We start from the raw sequence: 16,576 nt of genomic DNA, 5'->3' as shown, positions 1-16,576 counted from the left end.
GTCCTCCAGAGAGGGCCTCCAAGTCAACTCCACACTCCAGAGAGGGCCTCCGAGTCAACTCCGCACTCCAGAGAGGGCCTCCGAGTCAACTCCGCACTCCAGAGAGGGCCTCCGAGTCAACTCCGCACTCCAGAGAGGGCCTCCGAGTCAACTCCGCACTCCAGAGAGGGCCTCCGAGTCAACTCCGCACTCCAGAGAGGGCCTCCGAGTCAACTCCGCACTCCAGAGAGGGCCTCCGAGTCAACTCCGCACTCCAGAGAGGGCCTCCGAGTCAACTCCGCACTCCAGAGAGGGCCTCCGAGTCAACTCCGCACTCCAGAGAGGGCCTCCGAGTCAACTCCGCACTCCAGAGAGGGCCTCCGAGTCAACTCCGCACTCCAGAGAGGGCCTCCGAGTCAGCTCCACACATCTGACTTGCCCCAACCATTTTATGGAGTGCACTGAAGTGTTTTAGGGTCCTGCTTCCCTTCCAGAACAGCATCTTCCCTAGAGTTACTTCTCAGTGCTCCTCAGGCTCAAGGCCAGACCATGAAGATGTCATGTTTTCCCTAGAGCTGAAAGCTCCTTGAATCAAGGGAACATGGATATTTTACTCGACTGCTGTAGCGTTGTAGCAGACAAGATGCTGCTTCCAGCTACAGATCTTGAGAAGGCTGCCTCGCACCTATTTAAAATAACACAAAAATCAGTAGCTCACATTGCAAAGCCCAAAGAAGGAAATCCGCCAACTTCAGTCACTTCAGCTGTTCAACCAAATCCTTAATACATAGGGCTCTTTTTCTCTCTCTTTTCAGGTGTCCAGTAGAACAGCAGTCCCCAACCTTTTTGGCACCAGGGACTGGTTTCATGGAAGATAATTTTTCCACAGACTGGGGCAGGTTGGGGGGATGGATTCAGGATGATTCAAGTAAATTATATTTATTGCACACTTTATTTCTATTATTATTATGTTGTAACATATAATGAAATAAGTATACCACTCACAATAATATAGAATCGGTAGGAGCCCTGAGCTTGTTTTCCTGCACCTAGATAGTCCCATTTGGGAGGGATGGGATACCATAACAGATCATCATGCATTAAATTCTCATAAGGAGCGTGCAACCTAGATCCCTCGCATATGCAATTAACATTCGGATTCATGCTGCCACTGCTCTGACAGGACGTGAAGCTCAGAAGGTAATGCCATGATGGGGAGTGGCTGTAAATACAGATGAAGCTTCACTGGCTCACCTGCTGCTCACCTCCTGCTGTGTGTGGCCCAGTTCCTGATAGGCCATAGACCAGGACTGGGGAGCCCTGCACTAGAATTTTCGTTTGACCTATGTGCTCACTTGATCACAGAGAGTCAAAAGGAGAGAGAAATAATCATTTCCCTAATCAAAAACTATGAGGTGCCTTCCTTTAGTCTGATTGAGGCAACTCAGGACATGTGTTTACTCTTGGACCAAACATTGTCATCAACAGGATACTGGGTTTATGCATCTTGGAGCTGGCGATTAGGTCAGCTTTTCTGAAGGACAAGGAAAAGAGGACTCTTGAATCCAATTAATGGTTCCCTTGGGAATGAGAAAGGGATTTGTATGTTTGTTTTTCAGGAGATTATTTTATTCTTTTCCTTCTCAGCATCTTGCTTCACCTTCTGTATCTCCTACCTTGGCTCACCCACTCTGTGGTCCATGTTTCAGGGCCCCACATCTGACCAGTTGCCAACCCATATTCACTTGGGAATTGGCTGTGAAGAGACAGGCAAGTCTCTTCATCAAGCAGGAGGAAAACATACATGGTGAAGGAAATATGAAACGACCTCATTTCTAGTTTAAGCCACTGGATCTCCTTTGTACCATGTCTCCTTGGATGACAAGAGTCTCCCTCTCATCAGCTCATTAAGGAATCTACCATACAACTTCAGTCTTCAGTATTGCCAAAGACTAATGACCCATGATCCAAGAGTTAATGACTATAAATGCATCACTGAAGTCTGTAGAAAAAGGTCCTGGTGCCTCCTGCCCTAATAATTTGTATGTGTTTAATTTTCTCTATTTGCAAGATAGAAAACAAAAACTGGTCTGGTTACAACTAACCATGGATTTGCACCAATTATTAGAAAGGGATTTTTCTATCATCAGTGTTCATGCTCATTCCTCAAATATTTATGTTTCAGTCTTGGGGTAATTTATTTCTATGTACTTTAAATTTCCTTATGAAATATTTTCAATTATATCACAGGTTGTTATAGTTGATGTTAAATTATGTAGAGGTATTACATTGCTACTTAATGCCTGCATTTGATGTGGTTATTAAAATGGTGACACTATAGATCACCATAGCAACACAAACAAAAATTCATAGCCTGTTTCAAACACGAGAGGCTGAAAATATTTCACAGTTATTGAAAGCTGAGTATGAAACAATTCAAACATTTAGCTGCTGAGTAATTGGGATCTAGAAATACATCAGCCTAGATACTGAATTATTAGAAGAATCAATATTGAATAATAGCACAGGTCATTTGCTTTTAATTGTCTAGCCATCTGAATGCTTGAGCACGTGAACAGTGACTTCACCCATGTGGCTTATTTATGTATGTTTCATAAACAGGCTACCTTCTGGAAGTTAATTGTGTAAACAGGAAAAGTCATTACCTAATAAATTGATGTTCACTTTTACTGATACATTTCCATAAGCATTGCCCAGGGCAGTGTTATGTTTGTCTCTATGGTAACCAATGCTATAAAGAGATGAAAGAATCAAAAGAGGGACTATCACCAGTATCATACATAAAATATATGCCTAGAATTATATGAGATACCAGACGATTATGCATTTTTGGGGGGTTCTTATTTGACAGGACACATAAATCACTTGTTGATTTACTCATTCATAAACTAGAGCTAAAAATGTAAGACAGCACCTGTGTTCTCCTGCAAATATGTGTAAGCCTGATTGATGACTATGTGCTCCAAGAAGGTTCTCTGTACCATGTCTCCCTGAATAGGATGGTTACCCTCTCTGATCAGCATGTTAAGGAATCTACCCTAACAAAAGGTATGAAAAAAGTTGGTTGGATTGGCTACATGCATAGCTTGGGATCAGTTCTCTTCATGCACCTGCTAATACTCATGGTTCCTGACAACAACTTGATATGCTTGCTCTTTGGAAGAGGGGATTAACTTTGACCCTTCTTACACAGCTGTTTCAGGTCTGCTCCCAACTTTTTGAAAAATTATCTTCTGCAAATATGCATCTTGTCATGACCATTTTTGCTTCTCTCTCCCTGATTCTCCTCTGAGAAAGTACAAAGAAGAACATCTGTTGAGGCAGGAACACTCAGGAATGTGAGAAAACATTGGAAACTTGGCAAGGCATGCAGGAATGTTGAGCTGGGGTAGGAGGAAGATTGGAAACACGCATATAGTGAAATACATATATATATATATGATCTATGTATAGATAGATAGATGTAATTGCACTGTTATAAGGAGATTGTTAAGTAGTTTCACCTGCAGGAGTAAGGCATTTCCAACTAGAACAGAGTACCTCATTGCCTCTGTAGCAGAGATCCTCTGAGGAGGTATGATACATATTTGGGCTGACATGACTCTACTGTCTGGGACTGATCATTCACTTTAGTGTATTCAACATCCCCTATCCCTATTCATGAAGTACCAAAAGTGCTCTTGGCTTAGTGTAAAAATCACAGACTTCCCCAAGGACTTCCATATCTTTCTGGGAGTTGAAATACTACCACGGGGATGAAAACCAATAAAGGCAATTTAATAATTTACTTTAAACATGTCCTAAGAATCCAATATATAACTGACTTTTGGAGTGAAACATACGTTTATCGAAACTTATGCTTATCTGAGTATTTGAAAATCATCTTGCTATAATTCATCTCCACATAATCCCTATTTACCTAACCTATGGAGAAGATGTGCTTAAAAAGCTACATTTGTCAAACCCTTGGGTGATCAAGACTTATCCTGCTTAGATTGAGGTCTGGTAGTCAGTCAAGGTCATGGTCAGTGTGTACGTCTCCTGCTTCTGGCCATCACTCACCTCTGCATGGAAAATTTGTTGGGAATGTATTGGTCACATGGCTCACCTGTGTCCTCAGCTCTAAGAAAAAGGAGATGTATCACAAAATAGACTTTGTCAAATTGAACATGTGTTTTCATTTTTTTGACTACAGTCAAGGCAGAAAGTGTTGGCAATAGAAGGCTTACACACAGGCAGGCACACACACACATACACATAAACACACACGAACACATAAAGCATGCTGCCTTGCTGAAAACATTTGCATCATTTCTGGAGGAAGGTAGAGTCACACCAACTAGTTGCATCTTCTTTTCTTCCAGTTGCTTCCCTTCAGATCAGCTCCACTGCAAACTAGGTTTCAGTCCTGGCTTTGCTACTTAACCTGCTGTGGAACCTTGGTCAGCCTCTCTAAACCTTCGTTTTTATAATCTGTGAATTGGGAATTAAAAATTTCTATGCAATAGGCTTCATTCTAGGGAGAAAGTGATGAAATTAATGCAAAACTCTTATAATAAAGTTTCAGTAATTGCTAACTGTTATCATTAATATTGTTATTTGAGGGGAATTAAAAGAAACTGGACTGTTTTAACTGAAGCGTAACATTCATATATTAACATGCTCAAATCTTGAGACTATACCTAGATGAAGATTTGCATAATGCTATGTACCTATGTAACCCCTTCCAAAATATTTAATTATTCAGAATATAGAATATGAACAGAATATCAGAATGTTTCCCCATGCCTTCCCCATGAATTCCCAACTGCTACCTCTCCCTTCAGAGAAGGGGTGAGGATAATTAATCTCTAATAGTTTTAGGTATTTTTGGAATTCTTATGGAGGGGATAATTCACTATAGATTATTTTGTGTTTGGCTTCTCCTGCTCTTTTTCTAATGTTTGAGAGATTTATGCACATTGCTCTTTGTAGAAATACTTCATTTCTATTGCTATATTCAGTTTTCGCTATATCGCAATATTCAATGGTATGAACACACTGTGATGTGTTAATTTGTTTTCTTATTTGTGGGCACGTTTGTTATTTCCAGATGTGGCTCTTATGAAGAAATCACTTTTTTTCTTTTTTGGAGAACAAAGTTATCTGGGGGGTATGCCTAGAAGGGCAACTTCTGAGTCAACAGATTGGTGTTGACTTAGATTTACTAGATGATATTGCCACAAGTTGTTGAACATCCAAGGTAATTATATCTCAATCCAACAGCAACTTTCCACCTTCTAATTTTGTTTCTGCCAAAGGTGTTTTTCTGGCTTTAAATGGAAGAAACCATGATATTTGGCGTAGTTTTATATTCTTGGCCATCAGAGAAGCCCATGGATACCTACGGTACTATAATAATCAGTGAAAATACAAATCAATTCATCTATCTTCTTTCTTTTCTTTTATGGAAAATCCTGCTTATAATGTTTGAACAACTGATCCTCTTTATTTCTTTATTTCCAGCTCTTCTCATATTTTGACATCTCCTAACATCCACTTTACTTCAGTCACTTTGCTACAGAAAAGAAAATCTGTTGAAAGAAAAAAGAAATAATATAAAAAGGCAACCTATGAACTCGTCGTGCTGTGTTTCAGTCTCACCTTTCGAAGTCTCAATCAAACAACACCATTAAACTTTTCGTGTTCACTATTGTGATTGCTTTCACACCCCCTCCCGGAAGTCTGCAGTTTCAGGAAGTGTAATCCCTGCCTTGTGGCCTCCACACCCACCTACGTTAGCCTTCTCCTGTAAGAAAGCAAAACAAGTTCTGACTTCTTGGCCTTTATCCCAGTGGCTGAACCAGGGCTCTCAATCGGTTCTGAAACATTCAAATCAGGAACTGCTGTGTCTTTGCTCTGGAGATCAATCAAAGCACTTTCACAGAAGTGTAAAAATGAATCTCAGAATGGATAAACTCTAACAGGAAGTCATAACCTTATCTTCTAGCAGCTCAAATTGTTTTGTTTCTAAACCTCTGGACAAGAAAAACTATACTCTGGTTTAACAGAAGCATGAACGATGCCAACACGTGCAAAAGTTTGAACTGTTGGAGGGAGATAAAGAGAGGAGCGAGAGAGAGAGAGAGAGAGAGAGAGAGAGAGGTGGATTCCCTGCAAGGGGTGTTAAAAATGTGTGGGGTTGGACACTGGAGTCTGGAAGACCTGTTGCTATTTTTATTCCCTACACAAGTGGCAGCAGGTGAACTATAGGATGCTGTCTCTTGTGCCAAGCTGAGGGGTTGCAAAATTAAGAATCAGCGCCAGGCAGCCCATAGCAGAATTACAGATGGGGTTTTGGCACTTCTCACAACATGTAAACTATGTAGATGGTTCCTGAAGATAGGATAGGAACTGGTCTGATTATTAGTCATTGGTTTTCTGAGCACCATACCCTAAGGGGAGATCATTAACAGCAGCACAGAAATTTGGGGGCAGTTTTGTATTTTGCTTTTCTTAAACTTCAGTAACTATTAGGTAGGAGATTTCAAATCCTAAGAAAAACCTTGAAAATGAAATAAAACACCCACATATTTCTCAATTTGAGAAGGATTTGGGAGTCAAACATGAGTTACTGGAGGAGGAAGAGCAGAAGCTGCTTTTATTTTACCCGACGGTGCTTCTGTGACCTGCAGGATGTCTGTCATCTCATTCCACCCACAGTGACACTGGATCAGTGTAATGGCTGAGAATGCTCTGGTTAGACAGGCATCAAGCATGTGCTGCAGCTGCACATGGACAGGCAGATCAGGGCACGCAGGGATGAGCCCAGGTGACAGAAATAGGAAAATTCTCTGAAGACAGCACCGCCTCATGGAGGACAGCACCTGTGTTTAACTTATATGGAGGCTACCCACTCCACATTACCTTCTTTTGAAGGGCCTGTTTCCCTTGTCCCCGTAACTATTGTGGTATTTACAGCAAAGCTTCAAAATTTCTTAAAACTCCCCAACTTTGGTGCCAACTTGGACAACATTCTTTTATGCACTCCTTTTTAGTTATTCCCACCTGCCCAGCTCCCTTATTAGGTCGAGACATTTTAATTAAATTATCTGCTTCCCTGACTATTCCTGGGCTACAGCCAAACCTCACTGCCACCCTTTTCCCCAGTTCAAAGCCTCCTTCACATCCTCCCTTTGTGTCTCTCTACCTTAATCCACAAGTATGGGATACCTCTACTCCCTCCTTGGCACCCTTTATCATCCCACTAAAACCTAATCACCCTTACCCCACTCAGTGCCAATATTCCATCTCACAGCAGGCTTTAAAAAGGTTAAAGCCTGTTATTACCCACCTGTTACAACATGGCCTCTTAAAGCCTACGAACTCTCCTTACAACTCTCCTATCCTACCTGTCCAAAAACCAGACAAGTCTTACAGGCTGGTCCAGGATCTGTGCCTTATCAACCAAATTGTCTTGCCTATCCACCCAGTGGTGCCAAACCCATATACTCTCCTATTCTCAATACCTCCCTCCACAACCCATTATTCTGTTCTGGATCTCAAACATGCTTCCTTTACTATTTCTTTGCATCCTTTATCCCAGCCTCTATTCACTTTCACTTGGACTGATGCTGACACTCATCAGTCTCAGCAACTTACCTGGGCTGTACTGCTGCAAGGCTTCAGGGACAGCCCTCATTACTTCAGTCAAGCCCTTTCTCATGATTTACTTTTTTTCCGTGCATCTGCTTCTCATCTTGTTCAATATTTTCATGACTTTCTACTCTATAGCCCCTCCTACATATCTTCCCAACAGGACACCCTCCTGCTCCTCCAACATCTATTCTCAAAGGGATATCATGTATCCCCCTCCAAAGCCCAAATTTCTTCCTCATCTGTTACCTATCTTGGCATAATTCTTCATAAAAACACACGTGCTCTCCCTCTGATTATGTCTGGCTAATCTCCCAAACCCCAACCCATTCTACAAAGCAACAACTCCTTTCCTTTCTAGGCATGTTTAGGTACTTTTGCCTTTGGATACCTGGTTTTGCCATCCTGACTAAACCATTATATAAACCCACAAAAGAAAACCTAGCTGACCCCATAGATCCTAAATCCTTTCCCCACTCCTCTTCCCATTCCTTAAAAACAGCACTAGAAGCTACTCCCACACTAGCTCTCCCTAACTCATCCCAACCCTTTTTCATTACACACAGCCAAAGTACAAGGCTGTGTGGTCAGAATTCTTACGCAAGAGGCAGGACCATGCCCTGTAGCCTTTGTGTCTAAACAATTTGACCTTACTGTTTCAGGCTGGCCCCTACATTATTCCTGATACCACACCTGACCCCCATGACTATATGTCTCTGATCCACCTGACATTCACTCCATTTCCTCATATTTCCTTCTTTCGTGTTCCTCACCCTGATCACACTTGGTTTATTGATGGCAGTTCCACCAGGCCTAATCGCCACACATCAGCAAAGACAGGCTATGCTATAGTATCTTCCACATCTATCATTGAGGCTACTGCTCTGCCCCCCTCCACCACATCTCAGCAAGCTGAACTCATTGCCTTAACTCGAGTCCTCACTCTTGCCAAAGAACTGCGTGTCAATATTTATACTGACTTTAAATATGCCTTGCATATCCTGCACCACCATGCTGTTATATGGGCTGAAAGAGGTTTCCTTACTACACAAGGGTCCTCCATCATGAATGCCTCTTTAATAAACTCTTCTCAAGGCTGCTTTACTTCCAAAGGAAGCTGGAGTCCTTCACTGCAAAGGCCATCAAAGGGCCTCAGACCCCATTACTCAAGGCAACAATTATGCTGATAAGACAGCTAAAGCAGCAGCCAGTATTCCTCCTTCTGTCCCTGATGGCCAGTTTTTCGCCTTCTCATCAGTCACTCCCACTTACTCTCCCACTGAAAATTCCTCCTTCCAGCCTCACAGGCTCATTCCATTCTATCAACCTTTCGTAACTTCTTCCATGTGGGTAACAAGCCACTAGTATGCCACTAAGAACCTCTCATTTCCTTTAAGACATTTGCCCTGCATTTCACTCCATCCTTGGCTACCTTCCCCTTGTTCTTCAGACTCTCCTCCCAGCTCCCTTTCTTGTTTACTTATACCCAACCCCATGAATCGCAATGAAAGGTTGCTGGTAGACACTATGCGCTTTCTCATACACCGTAAAAATCAATGCCCCCTCCCACCCAGTTGCCCCATCAATCCCCATTACAACTTCTAATGGCTGCTGCCCTCGCTAAATCCCTAAGATTCTGGGTGCAAGGCACCTCTTTTGCTGCTCCTGCCCATCTTTTCACTTTACATTTCCAGTTTTGCCTTACAAAAGTCTCCCCTTCCTCTGGGGCCCCTCCACCTACGTGTGTCTACCTATCAATTGGGCAGGCACATGTCCACTAGTTTTCCTCACCCCCCAAAATCAATTCACAAATAGGACCAAACAGTTTCCTGTTCCCCTCATGATGCCAACACTTTACTACTATTTTGTTTTGTTTTTCTCATTATTAATATAAGAACACAGGAATAGGCCTCGACGTACTGCTGAAAAAAGGAGGACTCTATATTTTTAAATGAAGAGTGTTGTTTTTAGCTACATCAATCTGGCCTGGTATGTGACAACATAAAAAAAAAAAAAAAAAAAAAACTCAAGGATAGAGCCCCAAAAGTCACCCACCAATCAAATAATTTTGCTGAACCCCTTTTGACACTCTCTCATTGGATGTTCTGGGTCCTCCCAATTCTTAGTCCTTTTAGATCTGGTTTTTTCCTTCTCTTATTCAGGCCTTGTGTCTTCTGTTTGGTTTCTCAACTCATGCAAAACCTCATTCAGACCATCACCAATCATTCTAGATGATAAATGCTACTTTTAACAACCCCACAGTACCATCCTCTGCCCCAGGATCTCCCCACAGCCTAAATTCCTAATCCTTTTAACTCACTATCAAATTTTCTTTAAGGTGTCTGTGCAGTCACTGGTCACACTTGAAGCAGTCCCGAGACACATCGCCCCTACCCCAATAATCCCCAGTAAAACTTCTATTTTCTTTATCTTTTCTTATAACTTCATATTTTATAAGTAAAAAGACAGGAATGTCAGGCCTCTGAGCCGAAGCTCAGCCATTGTAACCCCTGTGACCTGAACATATATGTCCAGATGGCCTGCAGGAGCCAAGAAGTCTGGGGCAACCCAAAACTACAGAAAAAATGAAACAGCCAGCTGCTGTCTTAACTGATTGACCAACCTTATGACACTCCATCACGATTTGTTCCTGCCCTGCCCCAACTGATCGACCTCATGACATTCTTCTCCTGGACAAAGAATCTTATGATCTCCCCACATGCACCTTATGACCCCCTCCTCTGCTGATAATAGATAACCACCTCTAACTGTAACTTTCCACTGCTTACCCCAGTTGTATAAAACTGCCCCTCTCCTATCTCCCTTTGCTGACTCTCTTTTCGGACTCAGCCCACTTGCACCCAAGTGAAATAAACAGCCTTGTTGCTCACGCAAAGTCTGCTGGTGGACTCTCTTAACACAGACTCATGTGACACAATTAATTTAAAATTTCACAGAGGAGATTCACCAGTTTGCACAGAGAGAAAGAGGCCAGAGACTGATGGAAGAAATTCTTACCCTTCTGTCTGCAGGCCGGGTTTCTGGATTCTCTCTCCCTGAGCAGCCCTGGTGCCCCTGCCTGACTGTTTGCAAACAAACACATTGCCATGAATCAAGAATATTCACAAACACGTTACAAATTTTGAAGAAATTAGGCAGCGAGACAGAGAGAAATATGACTCAGATTCTATTTGGGAGAGTACACTCTACACACTTGAAGTATCAGGAAACCTAAAAGCCAAAGTTTGTTTAAAGATAAAAAGCTGGTGTGCTCCATTAATTCCTGTAGCCCAACAAAGGTAGCTTTAGGAATTCCAGATAAATGGAATGAATGACGACTTGCTAGAAACACATAGGAAACAAAATAACTATTCACAGAACCAAATAAAAGCCTTCCCCTAGCATGGGTTTATATAGAGAGACACACAAGCAAAGCCAAAGGAGAATAAACAGGAAACCAATGAAAACTAGAAGCAAAAACAAATAAACAAAACAAAACCCCTAAATTTTCATACTCAACTTACCCGGAAACTGCAGTGTTACCTAGGGCCCCCCCAAACCCACATAATGAATATTTTATTCCTGATATACAATTCAATATCCTTAAGTTCACCAATATCATTAGACATTCTGTGCAACCAAGAAATCCACTTTAGGTACATGACCAATAAGTACTCCAGCACTGTTCACAGAAAATGGGAAACATAGAGGGAAGCAATGCAAGCATGTGTGGGGAAACTGGTTTTACGCTAAATTCAGCCTCATGCTTAACTATAGTGAAAAAAGAATTGCGAAACTGCCGATGCATTTTTACAATACTTCTTACCTTAATCAACACTAAGAGTTTTAACTATGAAAATGTTAATTAGCGAAATGTTTCCAATTCTTTATCAGATTTTGAGGAATATTTTATTATTTAAACTTTATCCACTCCTTTCTCCCCTACTTAATGATTCCTTACTACATTGATTCATAAATAATGTTTTCAAATCTGTAATTTGAACTAACTTTTATACAACTTCTAAATTAGACAAAATTATTCTTTTTTCCACTAATAACATAAGCCTTTCTGGCACATTTTGTATACAGAATTACGTGCTACGTAGAATTTCGTTTTTAGTAACTTAAAACTTTAGGGAAACCCTAAAAAGCAAACTCTGAACTATTAGATATGGGTGCTTATAGATAAGAATAATTCCACAATTTTAGAAACATGTTTCTCCATATTACAACTCGTTTTTAATTGGAAATGACCCATAGATCAAATGAGCATTAAAAATAGCTTTTACGATTTTAATTTACACAAAACGTTTGCTTACAATAATTATCCTCCTCACTGTACTCAATTTTTTACTTTTAACAAGGGAGACATCAATCAACATTTGCCAAATGAACCTTGATTTGGTCCAGAAAGGTGGGACAACTCAAAGAGAGGAGGGGGCTTGGGGCTTTCAGATCATGGGTGGAAGACAAATGGTTGCATTCCTTTGACTTTCTGATTAGCCTTTCCAAAGGAAGCAATCGTATATGCATTTATCTCAGTGACACTTTGAATAGAATGGGGGGCAGACTCGCCCCTAGCAGCTCCCAGCTTGAACTAACGCTAACGTTTTAAAATATCTAGCAAAGACAAACATAAAATTCAGACAAAATGCATGCTGACAATTCTGAGGGCATTTCTCTTTTTATTCCACCAATAATTGTAAAGCCAGCTTGTTTAGTAAAGTTATACTTACATGAACTTGAAAATTGCTCAGACTCATTTTACTTAATTTATGAGCATTCTTTTACTTATAACCAATTTGGAAGACACAATATATAACAGTAAGTATATATACAAATAACCACATCTAGACACACATAAACAAAGAGCCAATAGCTTGGAAACTTGGCCGTGAGATAGCAATACAAGCTTGCAGGTTTTACTTTGCCCCAGTAGATAATCCAAGGAAGGCTGTCAACCAAAATTTTGGGTAAATCAGTCTCCAAGACAGTTTGATTTTTAAAGGCTAAACCTACCCAGACTCCAAGGAGCACTGGGGCCAAACAGTACCAAACGAGGGTGTCACTGCCTAGAACCAGGCTCTCTGCTTAGAACAGCAGCACAAAAGCCTGAATACATGCAATTCCATCCCACTTTACAATTAGACAGTAAACTTCAGATTCTAAGCAATTTTGGGGCCAAACAGCATTACAACTGTGAGAGAAAATTCCAAGGAGGGCTTATTACTAGACCTCAGAACCTCTGCCAGGAGCATCCTCTTTGGAGAGTTTGAGGTCTAAAGAATCCCCTGGAGCGTCCACTTGTGGGGTCTAATCTTAGAGCTCTAGATGTCTCTGGCCTTAGGTAGGCACTGGTGCCACTTTGCATGTGTTCCCTCCAGAGCCTACTGTGAGCTTTCCTTTGGTACCTGGGTGTAATCCCCAACTTTTAGCATCCTTATAATTTGATAAGGCCATGCTTTTCCATGCTTCTTGTTCCATGAACTTTAATGATAGGACTGGAGGCTGGGTGCGTTTCCTTCACCCTTAGCCAGTTGAATAGGGGAGGGGAAGAATTTAGCATAGGAAAAGAAGGTTTAAGTCACCTGAAACATGTGCGAGTTTGCTCTGAGCTGTGCCACATATAGGGATAAGGGACCACACACCGAAAACATATAAAAAAGATCCTTCCCCTTCGGGGCAGGCCGATTATTCCTATTCATTGTTAGGCCTTCAGGCAATACCAGGGAGTGACCCCAGTCAATTGCCCTCAATTTCCAAGGAGCTACTAGGAAACAGCCATTGAAAGGCTGAAAAAGAAAGAGGAAAAAAATGAAAGAGATCCACATTCCTTAAGTGAACCGGTGGTGGCAGTCAGGCTTCTCCACATGGAAACCCCTTAGTTTCACTGACCATGGCCAGAAACCTGAAGTTGCTTCCATGTTTAGATGCTGCCCACCAAGGGTTCCAGGTTGGAAAGGAAAGGAGAGAGAAAGAGATTCCCCTGTATGGAGTAGAAAAGAAAAGGAGAAAGGAGAAGAATAAATTCCAAATTTTGGGCTTACCTCTTCCTCTTTCCTGGGTCACCAAAATATGTTAATGATGGAGGGTGTCCAGGTTCTTGGGGGTAAACTCCCCAAAATTCTATAACAGGGCCTTTGGGCCCCTCTGATCAGGCTCACTCCCACACTGTGGAGGGTACTTTCACTTTCAATAAAACCCTTCATTCCTTCTTTGCTTTGTTTGTGCGTTTTGTCCAATTCTTTGTTCCATTGGTTGCTTTGGGTACGCCCTATGTAAATGGGGAGGATGAAGTAAAGTTACAAAGTCATTTACAGCATAAGCCCTATGGAGAGGATATTTCCTGTTATAGCTGAAGTGTGAATCAGCCTTATGTTCCCTGCCTCCAGACCCTATTTTCCTGCCTCAAAACCAGCTCTGAAAAACCCCCAGTCTACCAGCCTTTGATGAGATTGATTTAAGTAATAACTGTCTCCCATGTGGCGTGGCTGGCCTCATGTCAATTACATTTTCTTTGCTGCAATGCCGTGCTCTCTGTGAATTGATTTTGTTTGTGCAGCAGGCGGGAAGAACAGTCGGGTGGTTACATCAGCCTTTCCACAAACAGATAAACAAAACAACAGGCCAAGACATCCAGTATTTATCACTTTTTTTTTCCTCTTAAAATGTGGAGTTGAAAATTTATATACCATTTATAAACATTACAAAATCTTTCAAATGTTATTTTAAGAGCACCCTTATATTTTCTGCACCTCTTCTACACTTACAATGTTGTAAACAATGGGTGGGCAATAAAACCGGTTTCTGAGCCAAGCTAGTGTTCTCCTTCAAGAAGGCATCATTGTTTCTGTGAATGCTTCAATGTTTTATTTTCATTACAGAGAAAACAAAGCAGAGTAAAATGAAACAAAAACAATACAAACACACATGCACTGTGCAGCACTATTTACCTGCATTCATCCTACTTTTTCCCTCTAGAACCTACATTTCTGCAGATTTCTATCTGACTCTGCCTCACATTGGGAAAAATTTCATTGCATATAAACACAAGATAGCAAAAAATTACTTAGTAACTGTCTGCTTGCAGTAGGCAACTGTGACTTGCTTGTCTTTGCTTTGTTTCTATTTTCTTTCTTACCACAATTAATCCCCCTTTTGAAATTAGCACTTGATTTTTGTTTTTTTCTTTAGATTCGCCTTCTCCCTTCTCACCACCATCCCTGCAGCTCCATGCATCTCCTTCATATGGGGCTGACTTCAACCTCAGGATGCAGGGAAGTCACCTAACCCAGGCCTGACCAATCAGGGCGTCACACCTCTTAGAGAGTATTTAAAGGGCAGGCTTGAAGGCCACTGAGATCTCTTCCTGGGGCTTTGCTGAGAATACTGAGGGAAATTGCCCTTTCTTCCATTGGTTTTCTCTACTGATAGATGAATAACTTGGAGATGCAGGTGTTTATCTTGTTCTATTTGGGAAGCATCTTCCTGAAAATTACGGAATAAAATAGAGCCAGATATGAAAATCCCATTACCTGAAGACATTTTTGATAACCTGGTCCCCTCTTGTACCTTTCAGCTGCATAAGAAAACACATTGCCTTATTTGTGTGTTCATGTATGTCTTTCTTTATAGGCTTAATCACAGTGGAGGTAGGTCTTGGTCACTTTCATCTGAGACCTGACAAGTATGTTTATCACACACTCTGCACCTTACTGTATTCACCCCATTCTATCCATTCTGCCTCTGTGTTTTGAAACCATTGCTTCTTATTCTCAAGATACCTTCCCCCTTTGTCAGACTGGTAGCATCACAGCTATTCAAATAAATGCTCCCTCTTCTACCACTCTCCCTGAATGGGCCAATGGTCTGCCCTTCAGCATTCACAGCTTTGGTCTACTGCACTGGACTATGAGTGACCCGGGGTGGAGACTGTGTCTGAGTCATCTTTATTTGCAGCACCCACCACAAAATGTTCATGCTGAACAAGCAGAGGAGGCGCCACATCCTGTTCTTTACAGATTTTGATTACTGTCAGGTGCCTGGCTGGCTGGAAAAAAAAAATCTTCCACTTTCCTGGCTTTCTGAGTGTCTTTCTTTTCTGGATCTTCCTTAGGAGATGGGCTGAGCCACAACAAGCTCATGCAGTCCTGTTGCTTCAGGGGATGTTCAATATCCAGGTAGCAGCAAAAAAAGAAGGCAGATAGTTATGAATCTATGTTTTAGTCTCTTTCTGCCTTAACATACCATAATTTTGAAGAGGCTTTCTTTGCCCTTTACTTGAATGTGCTTGTGTCTGAGGGAAATATTGAGATACAGACATCCAGCAGAAAATGTTTCCTGGCATTGGAATCCTGCACACATCCACCTCTTCTGTGTTTACCCCAATGGTGCTGTTAGTGAGGGAACAGGGAGAGACCCTGAGACGGCCTGGGAGTCACCTACAGGAAGAGACGGGGCTCCTCCTGAAGAGGAAGTCACCGGGGTCTGGCAAGCAGGTCAGCTCACCTCATTGCCACCTGGGGTCCAGGTCTCTTGCTATCCCTCATGGAGTGGCTCCCAGCTCTAATAATGAAAACACTTAAGGAGCTTTCCAAAGCAAAGATTCCTGAGTCCTATTCCAGGTTTAGAGGTCTGAAGATCTAGCAGTAGTCACCTGGGGAATTCTTTTTTTTTTTTTTTTTTTTTTTTTTTAGCAAAGCGCTTCAAATTTGACAACTACTACCTTAAAACACACACTTCTACCATTTCAGTCGATTAAAGATGCAATATTAACATATTCTCTGCACCTCCCAGAAAACCAGAGCACAAAGGTCTTTAATTTCCCAGGATTGGCCCATGTTACGGAAAGGAATCCTAACAGATTTGAACATCTTCTGTTGCACCACAGTAGGGTGCTTGGAAAATATGTTGTTTTCTGTCTCTCTCCAGGCATACACCT

At 41.6% G+C, this 16,576-nt stretch overlaps 1 long non-coding RNA gene across 4 annotated transcripts in view; it reads right to left on the bottom strand.

The window, feature by feature from the left end:
• Positions 1–13,808, bottom strand: part of LOC117089188 — a 78,200-nt gene extending 64,392 nt beyond the window's left edge. For 3 of the 4 annotated variants that reach the window (XR_004439494.1, XR_004439493.1, XR_004439496.1), the window contains exon 1: positions 13,683–13,808. This is a non-coding gene — a long non-coding RNA (uncharacterized LOC117089188). Of the gene's footprint in view, positions 1–3,189; positions 3,313–13,682 lie in introns of all 4 variants that reach the window. The other variant, XR_004439495.1, reaches the window with a different exon arrangement.
• Positions 13,809–16,576: the final 2,768 nt, after the last annotated feature.

This window comes from Trachypithecus francoisi, unplaced genomic scaffold (assembly GCF_009764315.1).
Source record: "Trachypithecus francoisi isolate TF-2019V2 unplaced genomic scaffold, Tfra_2.0 Lachesis_group11, whole genome shotgun sequence".
In the NCBI taxonomy this organism is placed as follows: Eukaryota; Metazoa; Chordata; class Mammalia; order Primates; family Cercopithecidae; genus Trachypithecus; species Trachypithecus francoisi.
The sequence above is the reverse complement of the archived record's forward strand: the minus strand, read 5'-3'. Positions and strand labels throughout refer to the sequence as shown.